Source organism: Gymnoscopelus braueri, assembly GCF_963280865.1.
Source record: "Gymnoscopelus braueri genome assembly, chromosome: 10".
Classification (NCBI taxonomy): Eukaryota; Metazoa; Chordata; class Actinopteri; order Myctophiformes; family Myctophidae; genus Gymnoscopelus; species Gymnoscopelus braueri.
Genome location: NC_137611.1, coordinates 7,330,007 through 7,347,628, shown reverse-complemented (window position 1 = coordinate 7,347,628; position 17,622 = coordinate 7,330,007). Strand labels below are relative to the sequence as shown.

General features: G+C 39.7%; 1 pseudogene across 1 annotated transcript in view; it reads right to left on the bottom strand.

The window, feature by feature from the left end:
• Window positions 1-15,873: 15,873 nt before the first annotated feature.
• LOC308092844 (contactin-associated protein-like 4) overlaps window positions 15,874-17,622 on the bottom strand; it is a 209,148-nt pseudogene continuing 207,399 nt past the window's right edge. Inside the window, exon 25 of the transcript in view lies at window positions 15,874-16,073. The product of the transcript in view is annotated as a contactin-associated protein-like 4 (transcript). The remainder of the gene's footprint in view (window positions 16,074-17,622) is intronic.

The following is a 17,622-nucleotide window of genomic DNA, read 5'->3' as shown; positions in this document are numbered from 1 at the left end:
ACAAAACTCAAAAAAACTTTCACCTAGAAATTCCATTCACAATTTTAAAATTCCACCTTACTGTGGACATGCATGCTTGAGAATTTTTCTTTGAAATCATTTGTAGTTTTGGAAATATTTAACTTTAAGCGCCCAATGCATTGTCAATGCGGCAATGGACATTTACAGGGAAACAAGTACAAACTTTGGCAGGCTACTAATCCTACATACTTACACCTAGTAACCCCATTCCTACTTTAAAATGTTCATCTTACTGTGGACATTTTTACCAGAAAATGAATCTTTGAAATGTTTCATAGTTTTAGAAATATACTCCTTTAAAAGTTCAGAAATGTATAATGGAGGTCGATGGAGTATTTTGGCACCTAAAAAAAACCTCAAAAAAACTTTCACCTAGAAACTCCATTCACAATTTTAAAATTCCACCTTACTGTGGACATGCATGCTTGAGAATTTTTCTTTGAAATCATTTGTAGTTTTGGAAATATTTAACTGTAAGCACCCAATGCATTGTCAATGCGGCAATGGACATTTACAGGGAAACAAGTACAAACTTTGGCAGGCTACTAATCCTACCTAGTAACCCCATTCATACTTTAAAATGTTTATCTTACTGTGGACATGTTTGCCTGAAAATGAATCTTTGAAATGTTTCATAGTTTTAGAAATATACTCCTTTAAAAGTTCAGAAATGTTTAATGGAGGTCGATGGAGCATTTTGGCACCAAAAGAAAAACAAAAAAAAACTTTCACCTAGAAACTCCATTCACAATTTTAAAATTCCACCTTACTGTGGACATGCATGCTTGAGATTTTTTCTTTGAAATCATTTGTAGTTTTGGAAATATTTAACTTTAAGCGCCCAATGCATTGTCAATGCGGCAATGGACATTTACAGGGAAACAAGTACAAACTTTGGCGGTACTAGTAACCCCATTCATACTTTAAAATGTTCATCTTACTGTGAACTTTTTTGCCAGAAAATGAATTTTTTAAATGTTTCATAGTTTTAGAAATATACTCCTTTAAAAGTTCAGAAATGTATAATGGAGGTCAATGGAGGATTTTGGCACCTAAGAAAAAACTCAAAAAAAACTTTCACCTAGAAACTCCATTCACACTTTTTATAATTCAGCATACTGTGTACACACTTTCAAGGGAGAGGCTATATAATAGTGGTTTGGCCTTAGGTGTCCCTTACCAGGGAGACTGGGGTTCGAATCCCGACCGATACATTCCGAAAATCCTAAAAGAGCCGATCTACAATCTGCACTGTATGACATAATTCTCATACTCCATTCATTATAACACAGAGATGTTATTAGACACTAAGCTATCCATGTCAACACGTCTGTAAGCTCTAGGAGTCTCAACAGTTATAAGTGACTACCGTTTAATCTAGCTGAAGAGGCGATTCATTGACCACAGTTTTGCACAATTTTAACATCCCAGATCGATCGAAATATGAATCCACTGTGCCGACTAATACACCATGACATAGGAGTATGTGCTAAAGATGTAATCACAGGGCTATCTGCTTGATATATTACAATAAAAGTGCATTCAGGTATTATGAATCAATGAATTGAGTGCTAACATTTAATGTAAACATACACAACAGGACAACGGTGAAACAGTAAGCACAGCGCTGCAGGGAATCGAACCCTGTTCCCAGCAGAAACCAGGAGTACCAACTACCAGTGCTTTTTTGCCATGTTGACACCATACATACATATATGTACTGTATGTCCATACTTGCATGGAAATGTATGAAAAGATATGAATAACCTGGCTTTATCAACACAGCTCTCCTTCTGTGTTTACTGATTGACCTCTAATCACACTAGACTATACAATAGCACAGTGATTCTCAGACTGGGGTCCGGGGACGGTACAGAATTGATGACACCTATCCTGTTGTTTTACGACAGAAGAAATGGAGGCTGTGATCCCTACTGGGATAAAGTGTATGATTATATAAACACAGCAATCAAGACGCAACTTCCATCTATCACAGCATTATTCATATTGTTTCAGTCTCGTATGCGTATTGCTTATGGATTTTCATTTCCTGTAGTCTTCCTGACATAGATAGATAGATACTGTACCGACGGACAGACAGACAGACGGATAACACTGCATAACCATAACCACGCGGCAGAAACAGTACAAAAATGGAAGAACAATGAAAATAAAATAATATGTTGAAACTTTTAGTATTTTATTTTTGAGGCTACATCACATGATTACGTACATTTTGACACAACTTGGCATTGATAACCATAAAAACCTAAAGAGTCTTTTCAAAGAGAAGGCGAGGAAGTGGAAGTCCTTGAAAGGTCTGTGACCTCTGAGACAACTGTGTTAGTATTATTATGTTGTTTTATATCATATATTATATAGTGGGTTAGCAGTACCCACTGAAACCCACAGAATCAAGACAAAGAAATCCAGTGAGCAGCGGATGTCATCGGCGTTGCCAGAGTTTGCGAGAGAAATAAGCAACCTAGGTCTATATGAAAACAAGCCCAAAAGAAGCGACTAGGCTACGGCTACGGCTATCTGAAAATAGCCGATCTACAAGCTCACAACGCGTCGCGATGCGACGCGTTGTGCGCTTGTAGATCGGCTATTTTCAACAAAAAGAAAGTGATAATATATTTGAAAAAAAATTCAATAATTTTTGGAATATTTTTGGAATATTTCTGAAATTTTAACAACACAAATCTTGTATGGGGTGGGTCCCTGGCACAAAACATTTTCAGATGGGGGGGAGGGGGGTCTGTGGACAAATACACATTCATTTGGGGGTCCTTGACATGAAGATTTTTGAAAATCACTGGTTTAAACAACATTTAGGAAACAAGTCCAAATAAGCAACTATGCACTTTAGAAATAAACCCACAACTACCAATATTTACAAGCAACTTTACAGAAAAAATACAAGCCCAAAGTCGCTTATAATAAGCAGACCTGGCAACACTGGACAGTGGACACCACGCAACTGAAACAGGAAAAGTTCTCCCAAACTGACGTCAAACTCCCCTGAACAGCATGACCTCTGACCCCGTGCCTGACCCACTCCCCCCCCAATCCTGCACATGGTTCTGTCACCGCGGAGCAGTTAACCCTTTAAGACCTGAGGCCGATTCTACAAATGTCTTCTAAATACTTTACTGTTTTTTTGAAAAACCTATGTTGCTATATCAACTGTTTCTGTCTCTGTATTTGGCTGCGGACCCCCATCTCAAAATATTTAATTATTACATAATTGACTAATCACAATTATTTGAGATGATCACTTTTTTATTTTGCATAATCGTCATAATCGTTTCTATGTGGAAAAATGTTCATACATTTAAACATTTTCCCAAAATAGCAGAAATAGCAGATCTACAAGCTCACATGCTTGTAGATGAGCTATTTCTGCTAATTATTTTATAATTCTTTTTTCAAAGTATAACATTATTAAATGTGTCAGTAATTTCTTTGTATATTTAAGTTATTTGTCATATATGCCCTGTGCCATTTGTTGAAGCAAATAAAAAAACAAACAGAAATGAATTATGTTCCAATGTTCAATGGCCAAAAACACAATTAAATTGTTAATCGCAATTATTTGTGTGACAAATAACTTAAATTTGTTATCGTGACAGCCCTAGTTCTAGGGACCCCCAGAAGCAAAGATTAGAGTTAAAAATGTTCGCTTTCAAAACATATTCAAAGATTTGCACAAATGTTCACGATTTTCCAAAAATAGCAGATCTGCAAGCTCATAGCGTGGCACTCGGTGCCGCGCTATGAGCTTGTAGATCTGCTATTTTTGAATACCCAAAGTATAAAATAATGATTAAAGCGGTTAAAAAATCTAAAATGACACAGATGCTAACCCGGTCTAAATGTGTTAACAGCGTGTCTGAGAGCGCTGTCTGCTTGTCATGTGTCAAGGCGTGGATCCTGACATGGCAAAGTGCAGCGTGCGGTTGTGAATTCTTTAGCGTCTACAAATATTACATTATTGATATTCTGGACACTCCGGCCCCGGCGTGATTATGATGGATGCATTATGACAACGGAGGAGGTCCGTGCTGTGCTTGTTGATGAAGGGGGGTTTGTAGAGCTGCCTTTATTTGTGCCTGTATAGTGTTGCAGTTTAGCCACTCTCAACAAGGCGTCCCTATTTTGGGAAATTGAGAAAGAAAAGACAAATTTCGCCAGTAGTAAAATTGCCAATCTACAAGTACAAACTTGCATTGTGAGCTCGTAGGTCTTCCGGCCTATTTTAATGACTTTTCAAATAGGGCTTATTGGCTTAAAGGTGTTAGGACATCAAAATCAACCCTACAGTGCCTAGCTGACTCTTAACAGGAATATGTGTAGAATCCAATATGAGTACTTGGCCATGTCATGTGGTATTTAATTAAGTGGTTTAATGGCTGGCTAACAGGACAGCTGCAGACAGATTAACGCACAAGCTGCCCTAGGCTGCAGCTTAGGGCCCCACGTGTATGGAAGGGCTCCGGACTGGGCAGAATATTTATTTTAGTTTTTCAGTTCTTCAGAGAAAAACACTGTGACCCCTATTGGCACCATTAAAACATTTATAAAAAAAAATAAGCAGCTGAATGGGTAGGTTAGATCAATATCGTTTTCAAATAATTGGACATTGTATATTTGATTTTGTGAAATATAATGTTATTTTACCCGTTCCCTTGTTTCCTTTCTGTTCTCCAACTCTTCCTTGAATGCGACTAAATGTTGTGAGCTGGTCGCAAGAAAATACTTCAGCCACCATTTGGTGTGATGTGACAGTGAAGTTGAAACTGAATCTGACTGAACAAACACTGTGACCTACAACTACTAAAGAAATCCCTATCTCTTCTATCTATCCCTTTATTCTCACCTCGTCGATGGTGAGAAGCCGTGGAACACTTTTTCATACAGCAATTCATTCCCATGTTGGCGAAACACTGCTGAAAGAGCACTATAGCACTGTGAGCTACGCACCAACTAGTACTAGCGAACTTCCGAGTGAAGTAGTTGTTACGAGCCCTTGTATAGGCCCATTCAAGATGGCTACCGGGGGGGGGGGTGGGTCAAGCCACAGCCGCCGAGTGTGACGAAAGCCCGTTATCCCTTATTCCAAGCATGCATTAAACAGATTAAGAGTGCGGTCAACAAACCTCTCTGTTCCCATTGAAAAGCATTGGCAGAATACGCCCGGTAGAATGAAAGTTTGGTGTGACCGCACCCTAAGGGCCCCACCGCACTTTTATTTTACCTCTGGGGTGGAATCTGCCAATGCTTTGTCAATGCAAATGCGTGGATTCTTGGAAAAAAATTCTTGCATTGACAAAGCATTGGCAGATTCCGCCCCAGAGGTAAAATAAAAGTGCGGTGGGGCCGTGCCCTTACCCTTTAGTTAAGTCACTGAGGTACAGGAGAAAAGAATGAGTCAAAAATCACGAGGAGCAAAAAACTAAGCTATAAAAAAAACTAAAAACTGTAGCCCTAGGACTCACCAGACGCTTATTACCACACACAGGAGGTTTGTGAAACGATGTGGCAGCGAGTGGAGTGAAGACCTACTGTGGAGGTGATGAGGATAGCAGGCAGGTGAGGAAGATGGGGAACTGAAAACAGGTGTGCCAAGCTGGATGCTGGAGCCATGCCTACCAACCCCTCCACACACACGCACGCACGCACGCACGCACGCACGCACGCACGCACGCACGCACGCACGCACGCACGCACGCACGCACGCACGCACGCACGCACGCACGCACGCACGCACGCACGCACGCACGCACGCACGCACGCACGCACGCTCGCTCGCTCGCTCACTCACTCACTCACTCACTCACTCACTCACTCACTCACTCACACACTCTCTCTCTCTCTCTCTCTCTCTCTCTCTCTCTCTCTCTCTCTCTCTCTCTCTCTCTCTCTCTCTCTCTCTCTCACACACACACTCACTCACTCACTCACTCACTCACTCACTCACTCACTCACTCACTCACTCACTCACTCACTCACTCACTCACTCACTCACTCACTCACTCACTCACTCACTCACTCACTCAATCACTCACTCTACTATATTAGTATAAGTTTTTCTTCGCATTTTTTTTTTGCCTATACCATATTTTCATGAAACTTGGTGAGAATAATCAGTGGCTGCTCCAAAAGACAACTTTTGGGCCAAAAAGATCAATGGTCAAGGTCACAATCGAGGTCACGGCCTAAATTGCATAATCAATCCTTTACATATCTTGGCAAGTGCCCTAGTAGAGTGCAGTGCATGCCCCTGCACTACTTTATGCAAAAGTCTGGAAAAAACTCATCTTGATATATGTGTGATCGATAATATTGACCGTCTTTCTGCGCTGCCTTTAAAATTCTCTCTTACTTAATGCAGGTTCCATTATCCAACATTTTTAACAGTATAGGTCCAGGGTTCCCAAACTTATCAGGACACGACCCCTCAAAATAATCATTTTTGCGCCTTTGGTTGCAACTCCTGGCCATGACAAGTGGCAGCAGCTGTAAATGTATAGTTGTTTAACCCATTAAGAGCTGAGGCCGATAAAAATAAAATAAAAGATCTAAATCCTAACAGTTTTTTGAAAAATAAATAAATAATAAAAAATAAAAAAACTCAAAATATTTTGTTCCAGGGACCCCCAGAAGCAAGCATTTGAGTTACAAATGTTCGCTTTAAAAATATATATATTCGAATTTTTGCACAAACGTTCAAGATTTAAAAAAAATAGCAGATCTACAAGCTCATAGAGCTTGTAGATCTGCTATTTTTGAATAGCCAAAGTCATCTAAAATTACACAGATGCGTTCCTGGTCTTATGGCTTAATCGCGATAAACCCATGGCCCATTCTCGCTCCAATATTCCCCCGAAATACAATAGTACAGACTGGAAAATAACAGCAAGACTTGTTCAAACGCCCAGCCCATCTCCCTGCAGCCTGATGAAAATAGGCGCAAATAATAAGTAGGCTCTTGGATTTGAGTCTGGGATTTGAGTGGCTGCAGAGACTGTCTGAACATCATACGCAATGATTGCAGAGAGAGCATCTGTATGATTTCTTCATTTTCACGTTAGATGCTGGTGATTGCGTTCCAGTTACACTAATCATCACATATAACCGGCAGAGCATGAAAAATAGCTGTAGTCGTCAAGGCATTTTACAGACAGATGAGCATTCTGAAGCATTATTCTGCATACAGAAAATATAGTCCCTATAATCTCAATTGCTGTCGAGTCACATTTTGTTTGAACTCAAATCTATTTAGTTGTTTTCGGGTGGAAACCTCATTAGGTCGAAATCTGTTGCTTTTTCAGGATTCAAATTCAAATATGGCAAAAATAGCAGATCTACAAGCTCACAACGTATCGCGATTGCGACACGTTGTGTGTGAGCTTGTAGATCGGCTATTGTCACTCTTTCTTATGTAATATTTGACAATTTGGTATTAAAATGTTTTTAAAAGTCCTTAAATTGTAACTTTAGAAATGTGCAGATACCCTGTATACACTTATATTGTATGTTGGTTTGTTTACTGTTGAGTGAGAAAACACTTGAATTCATGGATATTTTTTTAGTTTTTGTCTCATTCCTAAGCCAATAATTTGATGACCGGCAGACCGGTAGGCAGCGGTTTCGGTATAGGAGACACAAAGGAGACTCTTTGTGTCTCCTATCGGAACCGCTGCCGGTCATCAAATTATTGGCTTAGAAATGAGACAAAAACAAAAAAAATATCCATGAATTCAAGTCTCCATGAGGTGACTAATCAATAGAAAAAAGGTCAACTATCCCTTTAAGCTATCTGGGGACCGCCCAAAATAATTTGGGGACCCCCAGTTTGGGAACCACTGATATATTCAACAGGAAAGAAATCACTTTTATAAGCAGACAATTCTATCGTCCCCATTTCAATTTACAGAGCCAGCAAAGCTTCCTCTGTGGGCTTTGTCCTGATGTGGACTGTTTAGTATGTGATTGTGGGTGATTGGGCATAATGAAGGCAAATTAAATTATCTGTAGATGTGCCTGATGCCTGTATGGTTGTTCACCCACAGCAAGGGATGGATAACAGCATGGCGGTCTACACCAGTGTGGTTCCCAAACTGGGGGTCAGGACTCCCAGGGGGGTCCTCAAATTATTTTGGGGGGGGTCCCCAGATGATTACAGTAGCTTAAAGTGCAACATTGTTATCTCACCTCTGAGATATTTCATCCTCACTCTGTAATAATTCACATACTCATTCTATAAGAAGGCATAGATTTTTATTTTCACAGAATTCTGTTTTTATACAAACAACCAAAAGTGCCAGCTCACTCGAACTCACTGTTATTTACCAACATCATAAATATCATTACATTATTATTATTATTATTACATTGATAAGTGTTTTGGTCAACAATAAAAAGAGAAAGAAAATAAATAAATAAAGAATTACCGAAAATGTTTAAATTAAATCTGTTTTAGATAATATTCCCTGTCCTGGGCTGGGCTGAGTGTTTTAATGGGTTTCGTTTCTTTTCTTTTCTTTTCTTTTCTTTTCTTTTCTTTTCTTTTCTTTTCTTTTCTTTCCAGTCTTCAGGGTGTGTGGAACAACTGAGCAGATGTTTGTTTGTCAGGCATCAGTTCTCTGCTGTACTATTCACATACTACCTATTCATGTACAACCAGGATTTCCCCAGGACTTTGTTGCATTATCCATAAAAGATATGTTTTTGGGGGCTTTTTCTGCCTTTATTGATAGGAACAGAACAGTATAGACTGACAGGACGTGGGGAGAGAGATGGACGGGTGACTCGTCCGAGTCGTCCCTCGTGCTGTTTACATTTCTGTGTAATAAAGTATTCAATCAATCAATAAATGTAGGAGAGCTTTATGATTATGATACAAATACAAATTCCAGAGTGTTAACTTAACTCTTTCAGGCCAGGTTAGTTTGAGGGCAAGATATTTGGTCAATATAAATTACCATTGACCATTATCTGTAGAGGGCGCAGTGGAGTAAATAAAATAATTTCCATCTGGGTGGACATATTTTATTTTCTGCCCAAAAAGTGTATTATCAGAGAAGGTGGGGTCCTGAGAGGCCTCCCACCCCCTGGAGAATAGACTTTCAACAACACGAAACCAGCCTTTGTTTCGGTGAGTATAGCTAAATAGTATTGTTTATTTTTTACTACAGTTGGAGCCCTCTGAAAGTGGAATTATTTGTCTATGAGCAGAGCCCAGCGCCTGGCAGAGCGTTAGAGAGAACTCACTAACGCTCTGGACCAGGGCTACCATTCATCCATCCACCCCCGCCCCCCCCCCAGAGAGAGCAAAGTGAAAGTCACTAACAGCATGTTGAACTTATAGGCAATCGTTGATGATCTGTGCATATAAAACTGTAAATATTAAAAGGTCTTTAGCGTCTGATGCACAGCACAGCAGTGATATATAGTACACTGTTAACAGACTAAAAAAGCCTTTTTCATTTTGCATGAAACTCAAGAAAACTGTGTGCCACTCCAGACTTTACTGTGTACATCTTTGCTGATGAGCTCTCTACATATTGTATTTCTATTTCTTATTATGTATAGAAAATAAAATCTTCATGTACAGTTTTTCTTTTTACATTTGGTTGCAGTGTATATCCATTATAATGGATTGTCGCGAAATGTATTTGTAATGGGGAACGATCAAGTTAGATATTAAAATACAATAATTTTCCAGAGTAAAAGAAAAACAAGAAGTTATCAAATGTTTTGTTATATTACATAATCCTTTGCCATTCGGTTCACTTGAGAAATGGCTTTCCCAAGAACAGAATACTTCATGGTGGCTTATAATGGAGAACATAGTATAGTCACCCCCTAGAAATTAGATGAAGTTCTGTTTAGCGGTTAGACTTACAGTATAAACATTGTCGGTCAAAATGTGGACCCATTATATCTCACTCTATGTGGCAACAAACTGAACAACGTGGAAAGTGGCGTACACCTTGTATTGAACTGTACTTTCCTGTGCTTTTTTTGGCAAACTGCTAATAAAGTATTCAATCAATCAATCAAACACAATCAACACCAATCTTTTTAAAAACATGTCACTATGTCTAAAGCGCAAACCCTTGGTCTTTCCGTCTTGGTGCAGAGTAGTTGAAGAAGAATTACAGTATGATAAAACTACAGCATTCATTGGCTCATGAAGGCTTCATTTGTTTGATGTACACACTTTTATAATGCTCCATGGATTTTAGATATTGGTCCTAGTGTGTACTATGTTTCATTATAATTCAAAATTGTGGAATATTTACGAGGCAGAACTCCTTGAGTCAAGGCATGTGTGTAAAAAGTTTCATGGCTAAGTTAAAAAGGGCATGATTGATTTTTCAATCAAATGCTATTACCCACCATTTAGCATCACCCTAGCATTCTGCAAGGTTTCGTAAAAAGCAAGTATGTGGTTAGGGCGCGCTCCCACCAAGAGTTGGCTGGCCGCTGTTTGCAGAATCTGCCAATGCATTGTCAATGCAAATGCGTTGATTCACGCAAGAGCAGATTTTTCCGCTAGTCGCGCAGACCTTGCGTTTATCTGCTCTCCGCGACTAAGCATAAAACTGCTGGAGGCAGGCGCTGATTTTCTCCCTCTGTCCAATCGGGTGAGTCGAAGGCGGACCGTCTCAAGACTCAGGAAGCAACATGGTGCTCAAGGCAGCAGGCACAGGCGGTGCGGGCTACGGGGAGGCTCCTGAAAGTGAGAGTTTTTTAGAATCCGCTGGCTGCAAAAAACTGTGGCCGCGCACAACCTGCGTTTAACAGCGGCCAGCCAACTCTTGGTGGGAGCGCGCCCTTATGCCTGAATTGGGAAAAACAGCAGAAGAGAAATAAGTTATAGAGTTACCACAAGAAATCAGCTGTTTTCAAAGGATTTTTATACATTTTATACATTTGAAAACTTGTGAAATGGGACCTTCTGCATAATGAGTACTTTTGGTACTTTAAGTACATTTTGATGCCAATACTTTTGCACTTTTACTCAAGTAGATTTTGACTACGGAACTTGTAGCCTACTTGTAACAGACTATTTCTACAATAGGGTATTGATACTTTAAGTACAAAAAAATGTGAGTCCATTACTACTTTTTATGAAGCCACACCCTCTCCAATATTCATAATTTCACTGGCTTAATTTCTTTTCACGTACAAACTTTGCTTATGCTGGCATTGTAGATATTGGTCCATAGATTTTGTGTAAAAGAAAAGTTTAATGCCGATTGCTCAAAATACTATGAGGAGTACGGATTTAAAACTAAACTAGTGTTTTTAAAACTGGACAAAATGGCGGAACATCTAAGTATTGATCAAAAGAGCCATGAGATTCTTGTCAATCGATTGCTATAGAGCCGCCCTTTGGCCAATTGGAGTAAGATTAAGCTCAGCAGCATTAAAACATGCAGAATTTTATATTGAATACTAATGTCCAGATGGATGATTTTCATTTTTTTATCCATGTCTCTTTGTCAGTTTCTATCTCTCTCCCTGTCTGTGAATCTGTGTGCTTCCAGTGAATTACAATCTGTGCGTGTACCTGTCAGAACCACAGAGATTCATGCATTTCCCAAAACTCATTAAAAACTTCACAGTTGAGCGAAAAAGGTGACAGACAGTCACTGTCACATCTTTTCTGTTTCTGCCACTGCCGTGTGTGTTAAAATATATATATATTTTCTGTACAGACAGAGCCAACTATAGAAGGTAGTTGTGTGCCCCCAGGCAGGTGGCAGGCGCAGGTAAGCAGTGGAACGAATAACAGAGTTATTCAAAGTTTTTGATTGAAGTCATCAAATGAAGAAAAAAAGTTCAGTGGAAAAACGCATCAAGGCTTTCAGTGCAAAGCTTATTAACCCATTAAGACCGGGAACGCCTATCTGTGTAACCACTTTAACCATTATTTTATACTTTGGCTATTCATAAATACTGAGTGCCGCACTAAGAGCTTGTAGATCTGCCATTTGTTTTTAAAACATGATTTTCTTTTGGCAAATCTTTGAATATATATATATATATATATATTTTTAAGCGAACGTTTGTAACTCAAATCTTTGCTTCTGGGGGGTCCCTGGAACAAAATATCTTTAGATGGGGGTCCGTGGCCAAATACATTTTGGGGGTCCTTGACATGAAAAAGATTGAGCACCACTGATGTACTGTAGCAACATAGGTTTTTCAAAAAAACTGTTAGGATTTAGAAGACATTTGTAGAATCCCCCCAGAAGCAAAGATTTGAGTTACAAATGTTTGCTTTAAAATATATATATTCAAAGATTTGCACACATTTTCACGATTTTTCTAAAATAGCAGATCTACAAGCTCGTAGCACGGCACTTGGTGCCGCGCTATGAGCTTGTAGATCTGCTATTTTTGAATAGCCATAGAAATCTTAAAATGACACACAGACCGTCCCGGTCGTAATGAGTTAAAAGAAAAAAGAAAAAAAGATCAATGATAACAGATTTATTTTTCGGAGCTTTAATGTTCAGGTGCAAAGAGATGCGTGGCCCCTGTTGACCCCACAATAGTTTCCTGACTGTACTTTGCAAACTTGGAAAAAAATTATCCAAAAAAAGGATAATTATGTCTCAGAAGTCTCAGACCTCTCGATGTCTATCAATGAAGTAAAACACTTTTTTTTTTATCTTCAAAGAAAGAAAAACGTTTTAATATTTAATAAAGAAGAAACCCAAACACCTAGTTTCACCTGAACACAGTTGTCTAGAGAACAACACTTTGCATGAAAGATAATCGACTGGTTTTAATCGTTTGTGACATTTTCAACATGACATAGAAATATTACACAGAGATTTTTAAAAAGACAATAAATCAACATATACATTTCTTCCCCCCAAATATTTACAATCTTTTAAAACAAGTATCAACAACTCAAAGGTCTGACATTTGTGCTGGTTTGCACTTTGTTGGTGTGTACATTATTTACAGGACAGCTTAAAGACAGACGTCTTTACAGTATCTTTAAGTGTTTTAATTTATGCATTTATGTATTTATTTAGCATCTTGTGGAGCCACCGTGGTGCCAGCTATGTGTGCAGTGTGTCTCTCCTTGTCTGTCAGCTCAGCCAACAGTGGCAGCTCTCTGGGACATGCAGGGCTACTACTAAGTAAAAATACAGAGTATGTTTTAATTTAACTCAGAGTGCAAGAGCGTATACGTTTGGTTTTAATCCATTCAGACCTGGAAGGCGCATCTGTGTCATTTTAAGATGACTTTGGCTATTCAAAAATATTCAAAAATAGCAGATCTACAAGCTCATAGCGCGGCACCGAGTGCCGCGCTACGAGCTTGTAGATCTGCTATTTTTTGAAAGATCTTGAAAATGTGTGCAAATCTTTGAATATGTATTTTTCAAAGCGAACATTTGAAAATTGTTTTGTTCCAGGGAAGCAAATATTTGAGTTACAAATGTTTGCTTTAAAAAAATAGATATAACAAATTTAAACAAAAAAATAGCAGATCTACAAGCTCATAGCTACTTGGTTCCACGCTATGAGCTTGTATATCTGCTTTTTTTTAATAGCCAAAGTATAAAATAATGGTTTAAGTGGTTACACAGATGCGTTCCCGGTTTTAATGGGTTAAACATCGGTATGGACAATTTATTTCTCATATTCGTTCATCGTAATACCACTTTGCGTGACAGACCGTGTGCATGCACGCACACGCGCACGCATGCACGCACACACACACACACACACACACACACACACACACACACACACACACACACACACACACACACACACACACACACACACACACACACACACACACACACACACACACACACACACACACAGCACACACACACACACACACACACACACACACCCTGAACAGTGCAGCATCATCATCGACATTCAGAAAACAAATCAGTCACTGTCAATGGCTAATTTGCATATAAATGACGTTAATGTCAACATGTTATTATTATTATTATTTTTTTGCTCTTTTGGGGTTTAAAGTCATGATCAGCTTCTCCTCAGACTGAAATATTGGTCCCGCCGCCCCTTCTCTTTTTTTGTGATCGGCCGGTTGTTCTAAAACGTAACATTAAAGACCCCCGTAGACAGGAAGTACCCTAACCCAGTATGAGTAGGGCCTATAAGCACTGTTATGTATTCAATTTGTGAAAGACCACAGAATATGTTATAAACCACGCAGCCACATTAGAATGATTTTTTAAAAACAGTTAAAGGGATACTTCACTTTAGGGCCGGGGACACATTTAAAAAAAATATTAAAAATAAATGAAAAAAGTTATGGAAAATTCATGGCCCCCTCACGCATTAGTAGGACACTCTAATGCGTGAGGGGGCCATGAATTTTCCATAACTTTTTTCATTTATTTTTAATATTTTTTTTAAATGTGTCCCCGGCCCGAAAGTGAAGTATCCCTTTAAGTATATAAAAAATGGTTTCAGAGTCATGAAAAATAAGCTGCATCTTTTCTCCTAATGACTGTGTGTGTGGGTGTGTGTGGGGGGGGGGGGCACTTAAATAATTATTTTAGCCAAGAGATGGCAGAATACTGGCGTAGTTAGGAATTATGCCATCGGTGACTCTGATTGATGACATCACTGAAGCTCACCTGAGCGTGTCATCAGGTGAGGTGTTTAACCCTACCTAGAAAAAAGCCCAAATTGCCCAAAACAGGGCATTTCCTGTTTACGGACTCTATAAATGAGATTTGCTCATTGACATTGGCTCCCATTTTTGAAATATGAATAGGAATTTAACGTTGGACACCATCCCAAAAAATATAGAGAGACCACCTGGGCTGCATTCCATCAGAAAGAAACCAAATGATGAAGCACCATGTAGTGCAAAAAAAGATGATGTGCATCTGGCACATGTTTCAGTCGTAGAAAAAATAGATAATATAAAGCAGCACTCTGAATGATGTGACAGGCACTCAGTGTGCGCTGTAGGCCCGTACAGCTTGACATACAACTGACACCTGGCTGCTGACGAACGTGACAATGTCGTGGGAGTGGATGGATGGGAACAGCGGGAACGTTCCTCCTCGAAGCAACTTGTTTTCAGAGACAGAACAAAAATTGTCTTTTTTTGTTGTTTTTGAGCTAACCCTTTCAGGTGCTAACGCAATGACATTTAAGAGTCATTTAAGACCACTGAAAATATCGGTGTATATACGGACGATACAGCAGTCTGTTAACCCTTTAAGTCGGGGAACGCATCTGTGTCATTTTAGATTTCTTTGGGCTATTGAAAAATAGCAGATCTACAAGCTCTTTATTTTTGAAAAATCTTGAAAATTTGCGCAAATCTTTGTATTTATATTTATTTTTACAGCGAACATTTGTAACTCAAATCTTTGCTTCTGGGGGGTCCCTGGAACAAAATATTTTATATCAGTTGTTCTAAAAACCTTTTCATGTCAAGGACCACCCAAAATTATATGTAATTGGCCGCGGACCTCCATCTCAAAATATTTTCGTTCCAGGCACCCCCTGCAGAAGCAAAGATTTGAGTTACAAATGTTCGCTTTAAAAATATATATATTTAAAGATTTTCACAATTGATTTTTCAAAAAATAGCAGATCTACAAGCTAATAGTAGGGCACTCGGTGCCGCGCTATGAGCTTGTAGATCTGCTATTTTTGAATAGCCAAAGAAATCTAAAATGACAAGACATGAATCTCCCGAATTCAATGGGTTCAGACCACTGAAAATATCGGTGTATATACAGACGATACAATAGTCTTTTTTTTTACACTCTCAGAGTTAAATGAAAACACAGACTCTGCTGTGTTTCACTAAATGAAGTACTCCTTGGTGTTCTCCGTGGGAGCGCTGTGGGAGTCAGCGTTGCTGTTGAAGGGGACCTCGGAGCTGTCCTCCGGCTGGACCCCCTTCACCTCCTCCTGGCCCTGGTACGTCTCTTTCCTCCCGTACAGGAACCTGGCCGCGATGGCCAGCGCCGTGACGCTCACAAAGATCACCACCGCGATCACACCTGACAGACAAAGACAAAAATAAATCAAACAATCAAAACAAAATCACAAGATTCATACACAAAACAAGTTATAGTAATATAACGTATGTTTGGTTTAATGTGGGTTCATGTTTGATAAAAATGATAACGTGTAGACCAGGGGTCTTCAACAGGGGGTCCGGGACCCCTAGGGGGTCCTCAGAGTTACTACAGGGGGTCCGCCAAATCTTTGTATGATATGATTTTTCTTTTTTTTATATTAACCACTTGAACCCTAGCATCCCTTTTCTGAGGAGAACTTTAGCCAAAAACGCCTTGGCAAAGAGTTATAGGTCTAGAGGGAAAAAAGAGCAGCAAAAGTATATCTGAAACACCATTTTATACAATATAGGGGGGGTCCCTGCTTCATCTCTCTCTCAGCTAGGGGGTCCTTGGCCTGAAAACGTTGAAGACCCCTGGTGTAGACTATATATCAGTGGTTCTAAACATTTTCGGGATCAGGACCCAAATGAAAATGGACCCTGAAAATGATTCCACTTTTAATTTAAATCGGTTCGGCTCTGTCCATACTACAATATGACGTCATTCAGAGGTTGGGGCGGGGGGGGGGGGGGGGGGGGCGGTACCCGTCCTAAAGTCGTCCGTTCGGTGCCGCCGAGATGTTATGAGATCCCGAACTGATTTGGGCGTTCCGCTGTGTTTCCTCATTCATTCAGCCCAGCTTCAAGTTTGTTTTGTGTGTGTGTGTGTGTGTGTGTGTGTGTGTGTGTGTGTGTGTGTGTGTGTGTGTGTGTGTGTGTGTGTGTGTGTGTGTGTGTGTGTGTGTGTGTGTGTGTGTGTGTGTGTGTGTGTGTGTGTGTGTGTGTGTGTGTGTGTGTGCGTGCGTGCGTGCGCGCGTGCGCGTGTGTATTGGCAGCTTGCGACCGTGTCGCGCTGTGGGGAATCTGTGACGGGGTATCAAATAAATCTACTAACGACATTTTGTTTGCAATTCTTCATTCTCTCAACGAGGAAATATTTAATTACCACAACAGTGCATGGAGGCTTTTCCAAGACCGTCATATAATATAATGACAGCCTTGTAAGCAAGGCAAATTTATTGAATGAGTACGCATTTGTAAATTAAGAGGCTGTGTATGTAGTAATAATCAATATTGAACAACTACGTGACATATTTATCGGCTAAAATGAACAGTGTGTTTAGAAACAAGCTGTGAGTCTGATGCAGCAAAAGTGTTTCTCTCTCCATTTCTGGCCCCCCCGGTGCTGGCTGGATGCCGGAGTTGGTGCGCACCGGCCAGCGAGGGCCAGTCAGATATGTATCCGTTCTGAAGAGCTGAGTATACGGCCACAAACATTTTCATGTCAAGGACAGCGGCACTAAAGCGGACTATGCACCACCATCACTTAACACGGCCGCCATTTGACCGTTAAAGTGGTCACGGAGCATGTTTATTCCGTTTGTTCCGCAGTATACTTCACACAAACAATTATTTTGTGAGGATTTTTCAAGGTTTAAAAAAATAATAATATGAATGTTATAATATTCGTTTAAATCTTGGGCCCCCAA